This window comes from Notothenia rossii (genome assembly GCF_949606895.1).
Source record: "Notothenia rossii genome assembly, chromosome: 8".
Classification (NCBI taxonomy): domain Eukaryota; kingdom Metazoa; phylum Chordata; class Actinopteri; order Perciformes; family Nototheniidae; genus Notothenia; species Notothenia rossii.
In genome coordinates this window covers 66,101,933-66,125,725 of record NC_136906.1, presented here as the reverse complement: position 1 = coordinate 66,125,725, position 23,793 = coordinate 66,101,933, and the positions used below count along the sequence as shown (strand labels likewise).

Below are 23,793 nucleotides of genomic sequence, written 5' to 3'. Positions count from 1 at the left end.
TTGTAGAACTGAATTTATATTCTGTACGTGGCTCTCAAACTCAGGGATTTTGTTCTTCTGAAGCCCAGCCTTTTGATTATTGACATTTGGTCTCTGTAAAACTCTGCAAACTTGTGAGACTTGTAAGGTGTCGGTTCATGCATGAGTGAGAAGGAAAGCAATGGTTCAGAAGGAGGTGAAGGGCACGCTGAAAAGATGGATTTTCATGCTGTAGCAGGGAATAACTGAAAGAATTTAGAAGGTTATTCCATCTCCTGCGAGCAGGGAGGAAGAAAGTCAAATCTCAACGTAACAGTGACCAGTTCACTTTGCCCTCAGCAGGAGTGCTGTAGGGCCAGGACACAGGCCTGTAATGTTAGATTAAGTATTGTAGTAGCCTTGTAGCAAATGGTAAATGGTGTGCACTTAAAGCGTTTTTTCTGCCTTTAACGAGTGCCTTACAATTGGCCTCTCATATATCCATGCACATATATATTCACTGAGTTAAGTGGCCTACATCCCTATTGGGAGCAACCTGGGGTTCAGTGTCTTTCACAAGGAGTCTTCAAAACGTGGACAAGAAGAGGAGGAAAGATCATGGTCATGGTTAAACAAACTATTTCTGGTAGCGGTAAATTCCTAGAGTCTCTACTGGTTGTCTAGATAGATAGGTGCTCTGGGTAAAGTGTGATATTGACCTGTGACACCGTGCTTGGCACTTTATTTTTGGTTTTTGTTGAAACTATTGCCGTATGTTTATAAACAGGAACGTCTCAAATTCATCCAGATTTTTTCTTATACCTATTATCAAAATATGAGGGATGTCACAATGACATTTTCCTTTTAGTGCCTTTATTGACCTTTACTGCTTGACCTTCGCAACATAAAGCGAGATGTGTGGCTCACTGTGCTAATGTCCTGGTCATTACACCTGACAAGAGCTTTATATGTTATCCACAAGATATTCCCACCATCTTTATACTACAGTAGGCTCTTTGTAACGGATACCTAAAGCACTGGGCAGGAAGAAAGGCCCCACTTAGTCATTAAACCTGGAATGAAAGCACTTGACTGTGCATAAATAAATCCTGCTCGTCTGGCTGGCGGCATGGTGTGGACAAGCCAAGAGTGACCATTTTCAGTAATGAACAAAGGTGCAGCAGACACAAGCTCCGTTCTCCGCTGTGCCAAGATATGTCGGCACATTTGTTACCTTTCTGATGGCACTACTTCAACTAAATGCAGAGTCATTTCAGACAGGTGTCTCTCAAAATAGCTCCTGGAGGCTTCTGAAAGAGAAAATGCTTAAAATTGCAGCTTCTAGGGACAAAGCAATACATCTGAGGACATGACAAAAATTCAGATTCAGATTCCAATAAGACATGAGGTGCCAATATCATTAATATAATTAAGTTTTACTTAAAGCTTGAAAAGCCTGCAATTAAAGCCAGAAATGAAAAGTGACCTTCAAGTGGCAGTTGAGATGGAGGACAGACACACATGACGGAGCATTGAAAACTTGATGAGAGACGTCAATTAAGGGTTGAAAACAAACTTTTCCACTTAGAAAATCTAAAACTTGATAAATGAAACCTCAAAAAGTATCAAACAGACTTCATAATGGATTCTGATAAACAGACAATGAACACTATGATGGCCAGCGGTTTCTTCATGTATTAAGAACACTATTAGCTTAAGGCGATTTCTTTAACTTCTATCTCGTTGTGCTTTGATGTGTCAAAAGGACCAATACTCAGCCTCTAATCACCCTGCTGCCATTTATTTACTGTAATTGCTTTAAAAATGTGTCTCATTACATCATTTTTTTCTGCATCACCCTTCGCTTCTCTTTGATCACTTTGCAGCGACAATATTTTAACCATTGGGCATTTTAAGAATGATTGCTTATGGGTAAGGTAATTAAATATTTGCCTATGGTATGCCATTTATACATACTGCTTATATACAGTGCATATACTATACCCATAATTCATAATCTCCAGAAAAAAAACTTTTCCACAGCAGCACAATCAATACAATACATTAGTGAACACCAACTGGCGGCCCGCGGGCCACATCCGGCCCGCCAGACATTCTCATCCGGCTCGCACGACGGGGGTTACTGTGGCGTTGGCGGAGTGGTTACTGCGTTCGGCCCCCACCCATTTTTTTTTTACAACGTCCTGTGTGTAAGGTGCAGAACCGGAGTCCAAAAGAGAGAAAGCAGCTGCGGGTCAGTAGACTGCGTACTGCGAAACCTTGGCTTCCTTGAAGAAGTGATCCTTCGTTGTGAAGAGTCTGGTTAATGCGCTCCGCACCACAGCAGTTGCCCCGCTGCGAAAGAGTCCAACAGAGAGGCAGGAGCTGCGGGACAGTAGCCTAGAAGCAGGGTTGGGTTGTAACGGAATACATGTAACGGCGTTACGTAATCAGAATACAAAAATCAAGTAGGCTAACTGTATTCAGCTGGCGTTACATTTGAAAAACAAGTATTCTGATTACAGTCACTGTCGTAAACCTGAAGTGAAAATATTTTGGAATACTTATTGGAATTATTGGTGGAAAAATGTAATATTCATTACCGGCAGAACTGTGTGCACACTGCACAGCGCTGCAGCATGTCTATGAGCGAGAGAGAGATGCAGCGTGTCTGTGAGGCCCCGCCCCCGCACGCAGATGAGAGAGAGACCTCTTTTAAAATATATTGAAAGTTAGAAACGGAGATGGTTAGATAAAATGTGCAAGATAACGTTTATGTAGCATTTATTTATTGTCGAAATGATGACATTTCATAACGGGATCAAATAAATGGCCTGCTGCTGCTGAATGCATGGAGCAAGTGACTGGAAAAGGTTTTAAAAGTTATTACATCGTTTCAGATAATATTAATAATAATAATGATAATTCACTCTATTTAGGGGCGCCTTTCAAAGCACCCAAGGACACCTTACAATTCATAACATATTCCAAGGAAAGGTTTTAAGACAGTAAAGAATGCAGTCCGGGTGATGTTTTTTATGTGGGGTGCAGATGAGAGGGAGCTGTCCACAGTGACACCAAGATGTTGTGTTTGAGTTCTTGATAAGCCATTAAAACAGTAAAATAAGTGTCTCCTGCTCACCAAAACATACCCATCTGTTATGGAAAAAGAAAGTATTCCAAAAGTAATCTGAATACGTTTCAGATATCTTTATATACCATATACCTTTTTTAAGACACGTAACTGTGACTGTATTCTGATTACTTTCAGAGCATGTAGGCTATTCAGTATTCAGTGACTGATTACATTTACAAAGTAACCCTCCCAACCCTACCTAGAAGTGATCCTTCGTTAGTGTGCCCCCCCCCAGAAATCGCTGGCCCGCGATAGTGTCTATTGGATACATTTCGGCCCTTGGACAAATGTAGTTGGTGATCCCTGCAACAAGTGATTCCTTATACTATACAGATATCGTATATACTTTACATTTAGCTACGTATAACTCTAGTTTAGTTTGAAATGCCATGTGTAAAACAGTACCAGAATTCCTCACTGGAATCTCAGCATCATTAATTCAATGAAAACGCTCATTTTCCATGAACAGCTGTCTTTAATTTGTGGGGTCAAGAGGATTTTGCGGGGCATGTATTCTGTCTTGATGCAGACATGTTTAAATGGTCCCTTGTGGACTTTATACGATGTCCTCGTTTTATCACCATTAATAGACTGATAAGTGGTTTGATTGATTCTTCAACAGAGAATAGCTGGTGCAACAGCAGCTTGCACAGCATTATAGACTGAACATGTTTAATTGTGTGTACAACTTTACCGAACATTTACTTCCACTTTTTTGTTTTCTACTGTAGTTGAATTTTCATTTTTTATTTTTATAAAATCATGTCAGAGTTGAGAATAATGTGTAGCTTTTATTTCATTGTCCTTTGCTTCGGGGGCTTGAAAAATCTTCATCATGACTCCTTATCCATTCAAAATGTTTTACAGAAAATATGTTTGAATATTAATTGTTGCGGCTCTCTACAGCCCTGTGGAAATGCTCCATAAATTAAAATGACTGAATGAGTGAGAGGCTAAAGATTTTCACTTCACTGGTTAACTATCACACAATTACAAGGCTCTATAAAAAACAGGGTTCATCTACCTGTGACATGATTGCTCTTATAAAGTTGCCATGTGATCCTGAAATACGGCCCATTTACGTGCAGATGTTAGAAGAGCCAACACTCTGTGCGGTTCAATTAACCTACGCATGGAGGGGAATGTGCCAGGGGAGACGTGCAAAGGGCACATCGAGCTGGAGTTCAATTAACCACACGGCTGCATGGGAGAGGTGCTGTTGCCTTGGTCTCCATTTAATCCATTACATCAACAGTGATTTATATTTATCTTCAAAAATATAATTAGGTATTGCGCAAATGTCAACATTAGGCTTCCAGTGTTGCAGAATTCACAGAGAACAGCAGCTATGAGTTTAGTCCAAAATATGCAAAGTACAGTGCTTTTCAGCCAAGAACACTGATATTAATGTTGAAGATGAATACAAACAAGTTATTTATAGATGTGTACTGTATTCTTGAAGCATTTCAACTGAAATAATCGGTTTTATAATAATAATAATAATAATAATAATAATAATAATAATAATAATAATAATAATAATAATAATGCATTACATTTTTTATTAGAGCGCTTTTACAGGTGCTCAAAGCACTTTACAATGACACATTACACATATTAGACATGTAAGAGTCATTACTGTGGACATTACCCACAGGAGCAAATGTGGGTAAAGTGTCTTGCCCAAGGACACAACGGCCTGACGCAGTGGCGGCCGAGGCGGGTTTCGAACTGGAGTTCACCAACGCCCCTTGTATGATAATGGTGTTGGATTTAAGGTCATTTATATGCATGATATTGACTGTAAATTAAGTTGATATAGCAATTTGGCCAAATTTGATGGTTTTATGATATACAGAATATTTCTTTATTATGTCCAAAGTAATGACATTTGAATAATGTATTATATATAAAATAATATACAACTAATAATATTTATTTCATTGGCAAAAGCGGCTATGTGAATATTTTCCACTTTTTTTGATCAAGCTGGTCTGTTTTTTTTTTTCTCATCTCATTGCTATAAAAGGTCTCTTGCAGAGGGTAATTTGTGCTCTATGGTTATCTTGCTCTATATCAATTCTTTGAAGTTTCCCATACTAATCGCAGCCATTTTGAAGGATGTTATTTGACCCTTTTGCCCCTCAGTCCGACAGAGTTTTTGAAAAATAATATTGTGGCTTACCACTCTCCATTTATTTCAGATCAGCTGTTAAGATAAGGGAACACAGCCATGTGACAGTCTAATCCCAAATCGTCTCTGTAAGAAATGTTCGCGGAGAGCTTCAGCAGCTCCACATCTGACAGTGCTGTATAATGTTCCCCTTCAGTGTTCCCTGGAGCGACAAAATGTAACAGGTACGTCTAGATTCAAGTCACTGATAGGAGGATGAGACATGACTTGTAGCGGGAAATCATCACTCAGAACTTCTCCTTCGGTCGTGCTTGATTTATACAGTACACCTTGACTATTCTAAAAGCGACAGATGTGAGGGAGAGAGGAGCTCTTTACTACAAGCCTTAAACAATGGGGTTTTGTTTTCTAACTAGTATTTTTGAAAAAATAATTCATTTGAATTCTTATCATTGACTTCATCTGTAATTTGGTCTGAAAAATATACCATTTCAGGTTAGAGGTCATTTTGGATGTGCATCGTGGGTCACATTTGATTCTATTCTATTTCTCTCTCTGACTTTGGTGGTTACCAATCTATTTAAACAAATCATATTTTTAACCCAAAAACAACAACAACAACAACCAGATAGCAAAATGAAAATGTAAGCATAGATGTAAATAACCCAAGTTGCGTTCTGTGAGACTGAAGGGGATGTTGCATTGTTTTCGTTGCAGTTTTATATATGTCTTAAATGTAATTTAGGCTAACTTCCTGTTTTATTTAGATGCTTTTATTTTGAAGGCGAGTTTACGCTGTTGACAGGAAGTTGTTGTTGCTATAGAAGCAAAGTAATGGAGAAAAGTAATATCTTCTACATATAAAGACGGAGAAAGAAAATAATAAAGTGTGGTTAAGTGTTAGCACCCCCCGAAGAGGCACAAGCTCTTACGTTGACGCTGGAGTTTCAATCAATTCTAAATCATCAGTAAAGTCTACGACCATATTTCGGAGGGATATGCTACAATAGATAAGAGAGTGACTTTGATATAATGTTGATTTTTGCCAAATCTATGCTGTACCACATTTGTACAACTGACTTTAAACATATGTATGCTGTTTTTGAACCCACAGAGTAAAAACACCTGCATCACAGTAATACAAGAGCCGACCAAATTTCTGTCTGCTTAAAATGTGGAATCTCTTTGGTTGAGTAGAGAATTACTTTTTGCCTAACTAGCCTAATAACAGTGTCTGTGCACTATTGAGCAATCAGTGTGAGGCAATCAGGAGGAAAATCAGGGTCATCATGTCTCGCCCTGAAACTGAAATTACAGACCATCTGTGTCCAAAGATCAGGTTTAACCATGGTAGCTCATAATAACACCTTTTTGTCTGGATTTATGTCTGGATATGTTTTGATGAAATCTCACACAGTGTGGAAATGTCCATAGTGGAAATGCATACCATCACAACTTCTGTGGGAAATGAGCATTGTACAGTATCATCTGTACTGAATTGTTGAGAGTTGTTTCCGGTCCTGTAAATATTTCTGATAACTTGAATAATCAATCCACCTTTTTGAGGCATCGTATAGCTTAATTATGAAGATAAGTAATACATATGCTAGAGAGACCAAATATAGTTCACTGTATACTTGTGATATATAATTCATAGCATTCCTATCAAACGATAATCAAAAACATAATTTAAAACTGAATAAATCAAAATGCGCCTCCCAACAGGGGCTTCATACCTCAAACTGAGGTAGAGATCATTATGGGAACACTCAAAGACTGCAACCTGAATCAAATCAAACATTTAACTCTGACATTAATAACTAAGCTGGAGGGTTTTTAGAATCAGAATCCTGACGTGTTTTTCTTATCTTACCGAAAGCTAAAATTACTTCTAAGTTTGATAGCTGCCATGTAATGTGAGCTAAATTAAAGAGAGTTGGTTAGTGGGATTTTCAAATGTTAGATGATGTGAGGAGAGGAGATGTCCAACAATGTCTTTCAGTCTTCATCTATAAACTTGAAGGTCCAGCAGATGTTAAGGTTAAAGATTCCACTTCTGTCAGTAGATCCTGTAGTCGTCTTATCCTTAAAAAGTAATCTATGTCCCAGAATGGTTGAATAATAACCTTTTATCAAATTTAGATTTAAATCTCAAAACCGCTACAGTAGCTGTCAGGCAGAAACTTGGGACAATTAATTTGACTGAAACCTTCAAACTGAACTAACTGACTGCTAGGGTTAACTTTGATTTAAACATTTGTAGAATACTAAGAGCTTTATTGAGTAGGCGTAACTGTATTAAGGGTTAAACTCATAACTTTATAACTTAGGGTTTAATGTAATTGGAAAACCATTGTGACACTGAAAATACAATAACAACTCAGGAGGGAGCCAGTCTCGATTTCCTTTTGAGGGCCACCAGCTGCAGAGAGTTAACTAATTAAAGGGGCGTGGCCCCACAGCTGTGAGAACTCAGCAATCAGGTGTCCATTTTAGGTAGCACTTTCCTGGAGCGTCAGACAGACCTCTCTTGAGGGCAGGTGGCAACACTGGACTGTCACTGGATGAGAGATGGCAGAGGGAAGTGACGGGGCAGGAAGCGAGTTAGGAGACATGGAAGGAGTAGGTGGGAGTTATGGAAATGGAGAATGGGATATAGTGAAGAGGAATAAACTTAAAAAGCAAGGAAATACTAATTCGGATGAGAGTAATAGTGAGGGTGAAAGGAGAGAAAGAGTAGTCGGAAATAGGCAACAGGAGTTCATGGTGGTTGTGAAACTTGCGAAAGAGGGAGCTTTGTTTGGCGAGTGGAACCCTATACGGTTAACTAAATCGATCAGTAAAGAAATCGGGGAGGTAATGAGTGCCAAAGTATTGAGGAATGGATCAATGTTGACCAAATGTAGGGATAGAGAGCAACAGGGGAGGGCAATAAAGATGAGTACCGTGGAGGGTAAGAAAGTGGAGTGTTCCCTGTTTAGTGGTAAAAAGCTAGTCAGGGGAGTGGTGACAGGAATCCCCGTCGGAATTACAGCGGATGATGTGAAAGAGAATATAACAAATCCAAAAATAAGTGATGTCAAACGCATGAAAGCAAACCGCAATGGGGTTAAAGAAGATAGTCCTTCGGTTCTGATCACCTTTGATGAGAAAAGGCTTCCGGAAAAAATACTTATTGGATATATGTGTTATTATGTGAGACCGTATGTTCCACCACCAATAAGATGTTTTAAATGTCAGAGATTTGGACATGTGGCGGCAGTGTGCAGAGGGAAACAAAGGTGTGGCAGATGTGTTGGAGATCATGAATACGGCAAATGTGAAGAAGGGGTAAAGCTGAAATGTTGCAATTGCGGAGGGGAGCATAGTTCAGCGTACCGTGGATGTGAGGTTAGCAAGAAAGCAGAAGAGGTGCAGCGAGTCAGGGTGACGCAGGGAGTAAGCTATGCAGAGGCAGCAAAGACAGTTTCAGGAGGAACGCAGGTGACAATGGAAAACAAGAATAAGAGCAAAGAAACAGAAAAAGTCCACAACTGTGTTAAGTTGAAGGAGGACACTCTGATAGTGAGTAAAACAGAGTTTGTATTGTTTATGGCAGAGATTATCAACTGTTCAGCGCAGACTAAAAGCCGGAATGAAAGAATAAAAATAATTGTCAGATCAGCTGAAAAGTACCTTGATGTGAAAGGGATGCAGTGGGAAAGTGTGAAAGATATACTAAATGATGACGTCCAACAATCTCAGACATGCAGTGGATCAACTTGATGGTGTTAGTTGTACTGCAGTGGAATGCCAGAAGTTTAATTGCAAATGGACAAGAGTTTAAAAAATATAATGACAATCTGGGAGAGAAACCTAATGTAATTTGTATTCAGGAAACATGGCTGAAACCACAACTGGATTTTATTGTGAAGGGATATACTGCAGTTAGAAGAGATAGGGACTCTGGCAGAGGGGGAGGAGTTGCAACATTCATACAGAGTGGTGTAAGTTACAAAGTTATGCATGTAAGTACAGATCATGACGCAATAGTTATAAGGGTATGGAATGATAGAGGACCTATAGATATAGTAAATTATTATAATCCGTGTGGGAAATTAGATCAAAGTATATTAGAGGATGTTGGGGGTTTACTGCAAGGAAAAGTCATATGGTGTGGGGATTTTAATTCACATAACTCACTATGGGGTAGCAGTAGCACAGATGCAAATGGTGCAGTAGTTGAGGAATTTATAGATGACCACGGGCTAGTGTGTATTAACACTGGGGAAGGAACAAGATATAATTGTACAAAGAATATAGAAACAGTACTCGATCTGACATTTGTGTCTAGTGATATAGCAGGTATAAGTACATGGAGTGTGGTAAAGCATACTACAGTGGGTAGTGATCATTATCCTGTAATGACTAAAGTTGGGACCAACATACGTTTTGAAAAGGAGAAGAAAATTCCTAGATGGAAATTGGGAAAGGCTAATTGGGATGCTTTCCAAGTTGTAAGTATGAATAAATGTAAAACACTTCAAGAGGAAAATGATGATAATATAAATAAATTGAATGAGGAGCTCGTTAAGGTTATCATACATTCAGCTGAAGAAACAATTCCGGAAGTTGAAGGAGTTAGGCACACCAAGAGTGTACCCTGGTGGAATGGTGAATGTAACAAATCCATTAAAGACAGAAATAAAGCATTCAGACAACTCAAACAACTCCATTCTCAGGAAGCTTTGAATCAGTATAAAAGGGCCCAGGCTATAGTAAGGAGGACGATACGAACGCAAAAACGCACTTTTTGGAGGCAATATTGCAATAGCATTGGAAGAGAAGTACAGCTTAGAGATGTTTGGGGCATGATTAGGAGAATGGGGGGAGTTCGAAGGAATTATGAGTTGCCAGTTTTGAGCAGAGGGGACATAATATCTGTCACAAACTTAGGAAAGGCGGAACTTCTAGCTCAGACATTTAAGAAAGTTCATAGTTCAGATAACCTTACAGAGGAAGCCAGGCAGTGCAGAGACAATACATTAATGGAAAACCTGAGAATATTGGATAGAGTAGAAGTGTTGGGGGATCAGGTGGACCTGCATTTTAGTATGTTTGAGTTGAGGAAAGCAATTATTAGTGCTCGTCAAACCACTCCTGGGAAAGATGGTGTTTGCTATAAAATGTTGGAATATATGACGGATAACTCTCTAGTCATTGTGCTAAGATTGTTTAATAGGGTGTGGGATTCTGGCCAACTTCCTTCGGTTTGGAAACAAGCGATAATAGTGCCCATCCTAAAGCCAGGGAAAGACCCTTCAGATCCATCTAGCTACAGACCTATTGCCCTGACATCGCATTTATGCAAAATCATGGAAAGAATGGTTACAGAAAGGTTGACATATATCTTAGAAAGTAAAGCTCTGTTATCAGCATATCAGAGTGGGTTCCGTAGGGGTCGGAATACAATGGATTCTATATTGTGCTTAGAATCAGACATCAGGAAAGCACAGACCAACAAGGAAGTAGTGATTGCAGTCTTCTTTGATATTGAAAAGGCTTATGACATGCTCTGGAAGGAAGGACTACTAATCAAGTTAAAATCATTGGGAATTGGTGGTAAAGCATATAATTGGGTTATGATTTTTTTACGGAACAGGAAAATACAAGTAAGAGTAGGTGCAGAATATTCAAGTGTGTATGATGTGGAAAATGGTACTCCGCAAGGTAGTGTGTGTAGTCCGTTGCTGTTCAATATAATGATACATGACATTTTTAATCAAGTTCATCCAAGTGTGGGAAAATCTTTGTATGCAGATGATGGGGCTTTGTGGGCAAAAGGCCGCAATGTAGCACATGTTGGAAAGAAAATACAAGCTGCAATAGTTGAAGTGGAGAAATGGTCAAATAAATGGGGATTCAAACTGTCAGTAGCTAAGACGCAGGTCATTTGTTTTACAAAACGGCATAAAATTGCTCCTGTATCATTAAAATTGTATGAGCAACCTCTTGAACAGATAAATACAATAAGATTTCTTGGTGTTTGGTTTGATGGAAAGCTAACGTGGAGCAATCATATAGGAAAAGTTCAAAGTAAATGTAAAAAGGTCAACAATGTACTTCGGTGTTTGGTGGGACAGGAGTGGGGAGCGAGTAGATCATCACTACTAAACATATATTGGGCACTCATGAGACCTGTATTTGATTATGGGTGTATAGCGTTCATGGCAGCAGCAGAATCAAACCTTAAAAAGCTGGATGTCCTACAAGCTCAGGCCCTGAGGATTTGTAGTGGAGCTTTTAAAACATCTCCAGTATCAGCAATACAGGTAGAAATGGGAGAAATGCCTTTAAGGATAAGAAGAGTAAAGTTAATGTTGGCATACTGGGTAAACCTTCAGGGACATGGTGATAGTCATCCAGCGAAAAGTATTTTTGAAAGACTGCTGGGAGCACAATGAGTCACATTTAACACGTTTCGGATGGATTGGTGATGTTAAAGCGGCAAGTATAGGATTGAATCAAATACAGTATTGCCCCACATTTGCAATCTCGTCCATTCCACCCTGGTTATTCCCATTGCCAAGTGTAGACCTCAATATACAAAAAGAGTTGAAGGAAAAGAAAGAAATACCAGTATGATGCATAGTCCAGAATTATTTTGCAAGATATCACTCAGACTCAACAATCATATTTACAGATGGCTCCAAAGATCCAGAGACAGGGCGTGCTGGGGCAGCAGTTTATATCCCAGTGAGTAATTCACATATAAAGAAAAGGGTAACCGACCATGTGTCAGTATACACCACAGAGTTGTTGGCATTGGTATTGGCATTGGAATGGATAGAGGAGAAAGGAATACATAATACTGTAATTGCATCTGACAGCTATTCAGCTTTATCGAGTATACGATCAGGCAGATCTTCATTTAGAATGGACATAATAAATGAAATATTTCTAATTTTGTATAAAATGCAAATCAAAGGCATAGCAACTCGTTTCATCTGGGTTCTGCTCATGTTGGTGTGGAGGGTAATGAACAGGTGGATATTCTGGCCAAACAAACACTCAGAATTAAGAATATAGACATTGAAGTTCCGCTCAGCAAAGCGGAGGTTAAAACATTCATACATATATATGCGCAAACAACATGGCAAGATCATTGGGACCTTAGTGACACAGGAAGACATCTTTATAACATTCAAAGGTATGTGGGTGATGGAAGGAAGGTGGGGTTTAAAAGAAGGGAGGAAAATGTCATTTCTCGGATGAGAATAGGTCACACAGGTCTCAATCATACATTAAGGGTAATAGGAAAGCATCCAACCGGAAAGTGTACACACTGTAGCCAGCCAGAAACGGTTGAGCATGTTTTGCTGCATTGCAGGAAATATAGTATTCAGAGAAATGTGCTTTTCCAAACACTGAAGAAAGCAAAATACATTGACTTTTCGCTATCAGGACTGTTAGGGAAAACATCAGGAAATATGTATTGTGAGCTTATTACGTTTCTTAGAGAAATTGATACATTTAAAATAATCTAGAGTTTTGGTTTTATTTATTTTGTTGTTTTTTGTTTGTTTTATTTTGTTTATTGTTTTCTGCATAGTCTCTTGTCCATACTCCAGGCCAGTTGGTGGCGGTAATGCACCTAAAATTTGGTTTGCCAACCGCCAATAAACACTAAAGAAGAAGAAGAAGAAGAAGCGTCAGACAGACGAAGACTGACGAAGACATTAGAGTCCTGCGGGAGACTGACAAAGACATTAGAGTCCTGCGGGAGTCACGAGGGAGGCAAAGAGGAGGCAAATCCTACTTTGATTGAGCTAAGTGACTCTAGTATTTATTTATTTTGGTTTTCTAGCTCCTCATGCTATAATCATGTGTATTTTCTCCATTCCTGTTTATGTGTCCTCTCGCAATTATCACTGGCCCCGTCTATCTCCTAATCGATATAACCACCCAGCTCTCGTCTATCCCACATGCTCCACTGAGATCCAACATCTAGTTTCAGGGGGCCTGTGGAACAGCCAGTCAGCTGTTCCTAAGGCTGACTTCATCTCTGGCTACGCTTCCCTGCAGTCTCTGGATTTCCTTGCTCTCACTGAGACCTGGATTACTCCATCCAACACATCCACCCCAGCAGCTCTCTCCACAGCATATTCCTTCACCCACACACCCAGACCCACGGGCAGAGGAGGTGGCACTGGTCTCCTGCTCTCTCCCAAATGGAGCTTTTCCCTCTTCAAGCTACCTAACTTCATTCCTTCCACCTTTGAATTCCATGCCGTCAAAGTAACCCATCCTATACAATTAACCATTGTTGTTCTCTACCGTCCACCAGGCGCCTTGGGGGAGTTCTTGGAGGAATTAGATAATCTCCTCTCACACATCCCTGAAACTGGCCCTCCCGCTGTACTTCTCGGAGACTTCAACCTCCAGACAGGGAAGATATCTGAACTAACATCTCTGTTAACCAGCTTTGCTTTCTCACTGTCTCCATCCCCACCAACTCATAACGCTGGCAATGTCCTTGATCTCATATTCTCAAGGAACTGCTCTACTTCTAACCTCTCTGTAAACCCGCTAAACACATCCGATCACTTCTTCATTTCATTCTCTCTACCCCTTTCCAAACATAACAAACTAATCTCTTCTAATTCTGCACCTGTCCGCCGTAACCTTCGTTCCCTCTCCCCCTCTACTCTTACCTCATCGGTGCTGTCACCCCTCCCTTCCTCTGACTCGTTCCAACTCCTGCCTCCAAACTCTGCTGCAGAAACTCTCCTCTCTACTCTCATCCTCTCTGGACTCTCTCTGTCCTCTCACATCTCGGCAGGCTCGTCAGTCCCCTCCTGCTCCCTGGCTAAATGAAGCACTACGTGCTAATAGAACCATCCTTCGGGCAGCAGAGCGGAAACGGTGGAAATCCAAACACCATGACGACCTCCTAACCTATCAGGCTCTCCTCTCCTCTTTCTCTGCTTTGAACTCTCAGGAAAAAACCATTTACTTTCAAGATAAGATCCAATCTTCCGACCCCCCCAAAGCCCCTTCCCCCTCCTCCCTTCTGTCAAGCGACTTTGTTAACCACTTTGAAAAAAGGTTGATGATATTCGGTCTTCTTTTTCTGACTCACCTTTACTCACCACTGGGTCACCAGACCCTCCTTTCACCCACACACTGACCTCCTTCTCCCCTCTCTCTCCAAGTGAGGTTCTTACCCTCATTACCTCTGCCCGTCCTACCACCTGTCCTCTGGACCCTATCCCCTCAAACCTCCTTCAGACTATCGCTCCTGATATTCTACTGTTTCTCACCCATTTCATCAACACTTCTCTAACTTCTGGTCACTTTCCAAACAGTCTCAAGGAGGCAAGAGTGAACCCTCTCCTAAAGAAACCCACTCTCAACCCGTCTGATGTTATAAACTACAGGCCTGTCTCTCTCCTCCCGTTCCTGTCTAAAACACTTGAACGCACTGTCTTTAAACAACTCTCCTGTTATCTCCATCAGAACAACCTTCTGGATCCGCACCAGTCTGGTTTCAAGGCAGGTCACTCAACAGAAACTGCCCTCCTTGCTGTCTCTGACGAACTGCACACTGCTAAAGCAGCATCCCTCTCCTCTGTCATCATCCTGTTGGACCTGTCTGCTGCATTCGACACGGTGAACCATCAGATCCTCCTTCGCACTCTCCAAGAACTTGGAGTTTCAGGCTCTGCACTTTCCCTCCTCATCTCATACCTCAAAGATCGCACCTACAGGGTAACTTGGAGAGGGTCGGAGTCAGACCCTTGTCAATTAACTACAGGGGTCCCTCAGGGCTCTGTTCTTGGTCCCCTCCTCTTCTCCTCGTACACAAACTCGCTCGGATCAGTCATTAGCCCGCATGGTTTTTCATACCACTGCTACGCTGACGACACCCAATTAATTCTGTCCTTTCCCCGCTCAGAGACCCAGGTCATCGCACGCATCTCTGCTTGTCTAGCTGACATCTCTCAGTGGATGTCTGCTGACCACCTCAAGCTCAACTTTGACAAGACTGAACTGCTTTTCCTTCCGGGAAAAGATTGTCCCACTCTTGACCTAACAATCAACATCGGCACCTCGATTGTTTCCCCGACTCAGACTGCAAGGAATCTGGGTGTGACCCTAGATAACAAACTGTCCTTCATTGCAAACATCGCTGCTACAATCCGCTCCTGCAGATACACTCTTTACAACATCAGGAGGATACGTCCCCTCCTGACCCAGAAAGCGACGCAGGTTCTGGTCCAGACCCTTATCATCTCACGCCTAGACTACTGCAACTCCCTCCTGGCCTGTCTACCTGCATGTGCCATCCGACCTCTGCAGCTCATCCAGAATGTAGCGGCTCGTCTGGTCTTCAACCTTCCAACATTTCCCCACACCACGCCGCTCCTCTGCTCCCTTCACTGGCTTCCGGTAACTGCTAGAATCCACTTCAAGACACTGGTATTGCGTACCATGCATTGAATGGATCTGGCCCTTCCTACATCCAGGACATGGTTAAACCGTACACCCCAGCACGTGCACTCTGCTCTGCATCAGCCAAACAGCTCGCTGCACCCTCACTGCGAGGGGGACCCAAGTTCCTATCAGCAAAAACACGTGGGTTTGCTATCGTGGCACCAAAATGGTGGAATGAGCTCCCCATTGAAATCAGGACAGCAGAAAGCTTACACATCTTCTGGCGCAGACTGAAAACTCATCTCTTTCGACTCCACTTTGAGCGATAGAACTATTAACAAAGCACTTATATACTAATAAAGGACTGGCTTATCTAAAGCCAGTTGAGTAGCACTTGAAATGTTTTAGCTCTATGAAACCTGATGTACTTATATGATTCTGTTTTCTTCAAGTTTGTATTTTGTCGGTCGAACGCACTTATTGTAAGTCGCTTTGGTTAAAAGCGTCAGCTAAATGCAATGTAATGTAATGTAATGTAATCATCTCAACTGGTTAGACCATGATATTGACATGATTTAATAACCATCATGTTTTTGCTCTCAAAACTGTGTAAAAAGTGGGAGATGTCACGCATTGATTCTGTATCCACAACTGATGTAATAGATATTGCCAACTTAAAATATCAAAAATATTACCATTGCGATTATAAATTTGGTATCTCTGAAGTATTTCGATCAAAATAACATGAATACCAATAAGTTTAGATTGAAGGGCTGACTTCTTCCCTATACATTCCAACATATTTGAGTTTCCTGACATTCAAATATTTTTGTATTATTCTCAAAATAGAAAGCCTTTGAAAATAATAAAGTAGGTCATGCTGGGTCACTTAGAAAAACACAAGAAATTCCCCCGTGACAGTAAATGGCTATAAATTCAACATTTTGAATAACTGTTACATTGTGGCATTGTTATTTCACTGCAGAAATCAATTTAGACACTTCAAATGTAGAGTTTCTAGTCAGATACAAAAAAAATGTGCTAAGTGGAACTGGGTGTGAATGATTTGGCGATTGTACAACATGCCTGCAGTATGTTTAAACGACTACAAAGCCAACCTAAGGATGCTGGCGTCCATTAGCACAATTTCATGCAGGTTTGTCTCTAGGTATGTATGAAAGACTACCGTGGATGTTATCTAATACGCTAGCTGGATTTCAAACGTAAAGCCACTGTAAATGTGTCATGCCAGAAAATAAACCTTGCCAATTTTAGTAACAGTGACTATGGGATTCTCTAGATGACTCATTTGTATTTAACAGATACAGCAGTGTATTCAGTACAAATATACAGACATGCAAAATCAGATTGCTCCGACAAAGATAGTCTGTCATTGGATTCAGCGTATATCATAGCAAGTCTCTAAGTCAGGCCCTTTAGCGGAAGATACTCTGCATCATTCCGTTTCATCCTGATACATCACAAAGCCTGTTATATATTGCATCCACCCCCAGAACAATGTGTGTTATAGCAGCTTTATCACACCATAATCCCCATTGTGGAAAGGGGAACTCCATTCAGTGCAGCTGCAGATTTGACTGTTTGCCCACAAAGCTTTAACTCTCCAAAACAGGCGGGTTTTTTTCTAAGAAAAAGAATGACATCCAATTCCCTTCGATTGCCCGCTGGGGGCAAACTAAAGCTGCTTTGAAAGGGCACTGATCTTAAGACCCTCTCTCATAAACATGCTCAGGCTTATTGTTCTGGTTGTGATCTATCTATTGGTCACAGTGGGTCTCAGTGGGAAAGCATTCTGTACATTGTTCGAGCTGACTGACCAAACACTGCCCTCGGGGTATTACACTGTGGCCTGCTGTGTTGGAGATGGAGGAGCACACATGTTCTACCTGAACTAGGAGCTAAATAATTACATACTTAGCATGTCTCCTTTTCTTCAATAAACATGTTATTTGGATATTTCAGTAGTGCAAATATTAAAGCTTTAGTTGTATTGACAGTAGGCTGAATATAACTAGACTTTACTACAATTTAACCCTTTTCATGCCTCAGGTACGGTATATCGGCTGTCGTCATCTAGTTTTTTGGAACCAGAAGTGACATGAGAGGTTGGAGTAGTCTACAACTAAATCCTGAACATGACAATTTAAGGCAACAAAAATGTGAACTCTAAATTCACACTGTGAAAGGGATTAAGTTTAAGACGTAAAATCGGACATCAACCAAACCAAACAACACCCAAGTAGCGATCTGTGAATCACAGCAGGGTAGCCTCACGCTAAAGCAACCTCAGCTTTGTAGTCTATTGCACTCTAAATTGGTACATCATTTATCAATGGAAGATCATGCTCTATTCAAGATTTGATCTATCGATTGAGGCCATTTACTCATTAGATCAATGTTTACTGAGGATATAAAGTAAAGTGTCATGTTGTCATAGAATTCTATAGAATATGACTTCCTTAACAACAAGTGGAGTCGCCACCATGTTATTAGTAAGAATGCAGGTTTAAGGATCCCCGCATTAGCTTCACTTTTCAGCCCCAGAGTTTGCCAATTGAAACCACCAGCGTCTTTCAAAACCATCTCTATAAATCAGGGCAGTGTGTCTCATACTGAACTTGGGCATCATTGAGACTAAATCACTTCAACACTAATGCATTGGCAATGGATATAGTTAAAGCTGTACAACTCAGCAACACCACTTCTCCAAGATTTGACAGATTTCCTTCCAGATAACCTAAACATTTAATTTAAGTTCTGTGTTAAAAATGTTGCTACTCATCTTACAACGTCAAAGCGCACTTTCCTAGGGGACGGTCGTTAGTTTGACTCCTTGACTTGGATCCTAAACTGTGGGCGGCGTCAGGCATCATCAAAGATATTTTAATGTCTTGCAACATTCAAGTTGTAGCAATGCAAAACTCATTAAGAGAGATAGTTACACATTTGGCGAGAATATTTTACCAGACATTAGATTAAGTCTACACTTCCAGTTGAGTTTTCCTCCCACTTAATATTTTAGTGACATTATACACTCACAAGGAGCTTACATGTAATTGTTCTTCACATCCTGACAAATAAGCTATAGCGTAGATCCTACCTTTGAGATGAATCTGATCCATTTTCAGAAGATACTGTGGATGTGGGAATAGGTCCATAAAAACAGATTCTCTTATCAGTCGGTGTCTGTGCTCGGACTTTGCTTTCCACTTTACCTGAGCCAGTGTGCTTGAGAACACAAAACAAGCTCGTCCGTATGTTTTCTAAAGATAAAGTGGGCACTGTATCTGACAATCTAAATCTGACAAAAGGACAAAAGATGTTATTATCTGTTGAGCCTGCCTACTTTCAGAGAGAGACTTTAGTCACACATTCTGAGACACTTCATATGTGACAGCCAGACATTGTGACTGTGACTTTTTCAGATTAGCTCCTCGTATGATTGGCAGGTGACTTATTCCTTATGAACTCTCACTTTTTATTTATATTTAATGTATATCTGGGGATCCTCTTGCAGTGTGTAAGACACAGTCCATTGGTATACATAAATAAGAACATTTAAAATATATGAATCAAGATCTGAAACTGTACAACTGCTTTGCTTAATTTCCCACTATGTGCTGTGCGTTCACACCAGCCTTTTATAGTCCGGTTGAATCGAACCCTGGTGCGTTTAGCCGCTTGGTGCGGTTCATTTGGGTCGATGTGAGCACAGTCCGAGACCTCTTAAGTGAACTAAACAACCGAACTCTGGTCCGCTACAATAGGTGGTCTCGGAACGCTTGCTTGCGAACTCTGGAGCGGTTCATTGCTGGTGTGAACGCAGTCCGCACCAAAACATAGGAAGCATAGTATTTACGTGTCACAAGAACGCGGATGTCTTCAAACATCTTTAGCGAAAGAGTCTTTCAAGACATCCGCGGTTGTTTAGTTAAAGAGTGAAGCAGAATTAAGTGTTGAACAGTGTCGTGTAAAGTAAAAATGCTCCATAATAATGTACTTGTAGTACTCTATCACTATTGTATATTGTGTTTTTTTTGCAATGTTTATTATGTTTTTTAAATGAGGCTGTCATTTATTCATTATTTTTGGAAAGCTTGATTAAAAGATGTGACAATGTCCTGAACTTTAACAGAAACAAAACATGTTTTTCTTTGATAAATATTTCAAGAAAGAAATAATGAAATACATAAATAGCAGCCATTTTGTATTCACCACCTGTGCTTTGAAGCCAACAGATGCATTTGATCTCAGTGCCTCACTTTTCATTGCAATAGATAACTTTCACACTCACCGTTTGATTTATATCAAAACGTTGGCTGATTTTAAACAGTAACAAAGGAGATGAATAGCATTGTATTGCTCTTTACAGCTGCAGTGAAGGCAGTTGTGTACTGTACCCCTCTAATAGAGTACATCTTAAAGAGAAGGTTATACTCCTCCTGTCAATTGTGGATTTGCAGGTACTGATTCCTTAAATGTATGTGGACACTTTCAAGATTTGTCGAAAAAAAGTTAGTTGTAGCTGCATCAATAATGCTTAGTATTGGTTTTGTTGTGGTTCTCCCTCTCTCTTAAAGATGTTTGTTCAGATAAAGATTTGCAGTCTGGCATTTTGTCTATATTTCAAATGTTGTATGAGACGGACCAGAGGTTTATCTGCTTCCTGCCTCTTCACTTCCCAGAAGTAGGAGCAAGAATCTCAGATCTGAAATGTGGCAGTTCATGGTTAATTAGGTTAATGGCTAATGCTCACTGCAACAGGCAAGGGATGGAGGATGACTTACAAGTGTGGCAAAGTCTGTCAACCTGTAAACTTTTTATAGTTTATGAGCCACTCCAAGACAATGCATTGTTTAACAGTTCCAATAAAGGATGAATAATGTTTTTCCCCACGGCCAGAAGTGGGCATATGTACCCAGCTTGTGGCAGGGCAGTGTGAGGGGGGGCTGAAACCATATGAGTGTCTGAAAGACCGTCCACAATCAACCCTCATCCGCAGGAGGAGAAGAGGCTTTATCTTCCTCCTCAAAACTTTGTGTTTGATTGGTGCCTATCTGACAATGGGTATGATCACCTACAAGGTACACATACACTCATGATAAAATATGTGGCACTGAGGAGTTTGTTATTTAATTTCTTGTTGAAATAAGAAGCCGGTGTGCCTTCAGGACAGGATCAAAGCCGAAGCCCATTACAAGCCAATTAGAGTGTCCAGTGCAAACACTGAGTAGAGATCAAAGAAAGGGCTACATGACAGCCACAAGACTAGGAAGTAACTGGAGCCCATTATGAGGGGGAGCACATCCACTAATGGCCTCCATTTCCTCTTCTATAACAACACCTTAAAACCTTGTATTGTCATTATGATGGCAGCTTGAATCATACTTGGCAGTTGAGAGTTCAGATGCAAACGTTTTGAATGCTGCCACTTCATTGAAAGTCACAGCAGATATCGCAGTGACATCTTTCCCATCTTATCTAGACACATGCTATATGATAGATGTAGCACATTTTTTAGAAAATGTGCTACGTTTTGCATGAGCATCATGGAAGACAGAAGAGAACAAAGTAGAAAAAAGTGGATTACAGGCAGCACCTCCTGTTCCACACAAACCAGTCATGTGACATCTTGTCTTCTTGTATGCTCAGAACCAGGTGAGATATCAAGAAGGTCACACATATTGCAAATAGGTCAAACAAAAGCTACATTTGTTTCCAATATGGTATTTTTTCTTCTAGTTATATCATTGGATTAATAGTTATTGTCAGCAGACATTTGCAAAAAGACCCAGACTTTATTTTAACAACAATATTTCCATTTTCTCTATAAGAACATTTGTCACGGTTTGTGAAACAAGCAGGACCCAAATGCAGATATAAACTGAAACTTCCTTTATTTCAAGGCTATGATATATATATGAACAATGACAAACAGAACACTCACCGCAGAACTAGTCAGGGAACAAGACGAACCGACCAAGACAGACAGACAACCCAGAACTTAAATACACACAAGACTCAATCACACAACAAGACACAGGTGAGGAGGGAGGAGAAAACACAGGGGCCCAGGTGAACATAATCAGACAATTAGACACACCAGGGAAACTAATGACCAGACAATAACCCAAAGGAAAACATGACATGGAAAACAGCAAAAACACCCAAACCTACAAAACTATAAACGTGACATAACATGAGAATCGTGACAACATTTGGTCAATGTGTATATCCACATTTGATATTGAAATTTGCAGTGGGAACCCCATTGGGATTTTCCAAACAAAAATATCAACGTACTGGTATGATCCTCAACAGATGGTAATTATCACAATAGCTTCTGCTCCGATACAACTCAGTGGAACTTCCAAATTAACATCTGCCTCCATCATTAGGTCGTATACACAAGTGACAGAGGAACAAAATTAGTCAGCAAAATATGCCATGTACTAATTCAAAAGGTCTGTGTTGGTGTCAAAGGCAAAGAAAAAAAACACACGACCAGAACAACAGTGATGATGACTCACCTCCAAAACACTCATCCATCGTCTCTACGTCAGCTGGTGTAGTTGTAGCTGGAAAACACAAATGATTTATATGATTGATAATGGTACACAAATACAATTATGCTTCAACATTAACATCCCTCAAAAGCATGCAGTGTGTATTGTTTTGGTTTTACAAATGTATGTAATGCATTTATTTGAAACCTGGATCATTTAGGTTTCCTGTCAGACTTAACTTTTCTATTGGTGTATTTTTACCTTAATATATTAGCTCTAGGGTTATGTTTAGGCTACGTTGAGTTAATTACTGTAGTTTGAATGAAATGACTTAGTCTGGGGAAGTGAGGGATCTTCATCATGGGTTAAAACTAATGAATCCACTTTCAAAAGGCACCAAAAGTCACTTGCTAGGAAACGTTTAAAGTATAATGTCATCCCCATGCTAGTGCAAGCACAACAAGAGATAAAAACATCATGGTCATTATTTGGTCCACAGCAATAATAATGGGGGGAAAAACAATTGGCGTCTTTAATTAAAAATGGTGACAGAAATAATTTCTACTGGTCAATATCAAATTAATAACAGAGAGAGAAAATAGACTTCAGTCTTCCATATGAGAGAAGCTGATATTATGGGCTGTGTGAGGCTTAATTAGACTCTTTGTAGAAAAGATGATGACATCCTTTTCAAATAATGTGCTTCATAATTGTCTCTCTCTTACCATGAATCCACAGAATCCATACTTGTACTAACTCAGCAGTACAACAACCATGTCTTTTTAGGCTGTATACTGCCACTTTTGCGGATGTGATGGTGAGACAGCTGTGAATAATGGTTGTCGAGTGTGTCGGCACAGGTGCTCTGTCAGCGCCTGTCACAAGTCTCTACCCCGAACACATCAACTAGCATGAAACCCAGCGGCCACACTTAACACACCAGCAACAGCCGCCGTCAGCCAGCCGCCAATCAGCCCACGAGGTCACAGGAAACTATGAAATCTGAACCCTTCCAAGTTTTCCAGACAGACAATAATTAATAATTGGATCCCCGAGGAAATGGGTACCTCAATCAACCTCAATGTTATTGTGTGGGTTCGGCCATCAACTCACTGTGACTGATCATGCAGGGAGCATAATTACTGTCAAGGGAAAACAACTGCTTGTTTTGTCCACCTCCTAACCTCCAATATGCAGAAGAGAGGATATTTTTCACACCAAATACAAACATCCTTCCAGTTTTCCATGTCTTTATATTATTCAGGTAATAAAATATAATTAAGATCTAAAGTTGTAAACTGGTAAATGGCACAAATAGCGGTTCCTAAAAAAAGGAATGACCCTGTATGATAAATTTTGGTCTTTTTGCTTTGTTTGTACTCGAAAGTTTCTCTGTGCCCATCATCAGGTATTTACAAGCATTATTTCTTAGTTCATGATTCCTACTTTAGAAACCCCTCCGTGACCAACATGCAACTTAAACAAATTCTTATGGTGAACATTGAAGCCTTCAGTGCACAATGTACACACTGAGAATGGACTTTTCAGTGAATTATAAAAAGTTTGCATAATCATAGATTCCGGATTTGTTAATGACCAAGATGTAGTTGTAATTTAAAAAA

General features: G+C 40.2%; 1 protein-coding gene across 7 annotated transcripts in view; it reads right to left on the bottom strand.

Annotated features, from left to right (window-relative positions):
• The window catches only part of baalcb (BAALC binder of MAP3K1 and KLF4 b), a 72,333-nt gene that overhangs the window by 27,648 nt on the left and 20,892 nt on the right, over positions 1-23,793 (bottom strand). For all 7 annotated transcript variants that reach the window (XM_079642771.1, XM_079642772.1, XM_079642775.1 and 4 more), the window contains one exon: positions 22,196-22,243. The gene's annotated coding sequence lies outside the window, so the exon portion shown is untranslated. The remainder of the gene's footprint in view (positions 1-22,195; positions 22,244-23,793) is intronic.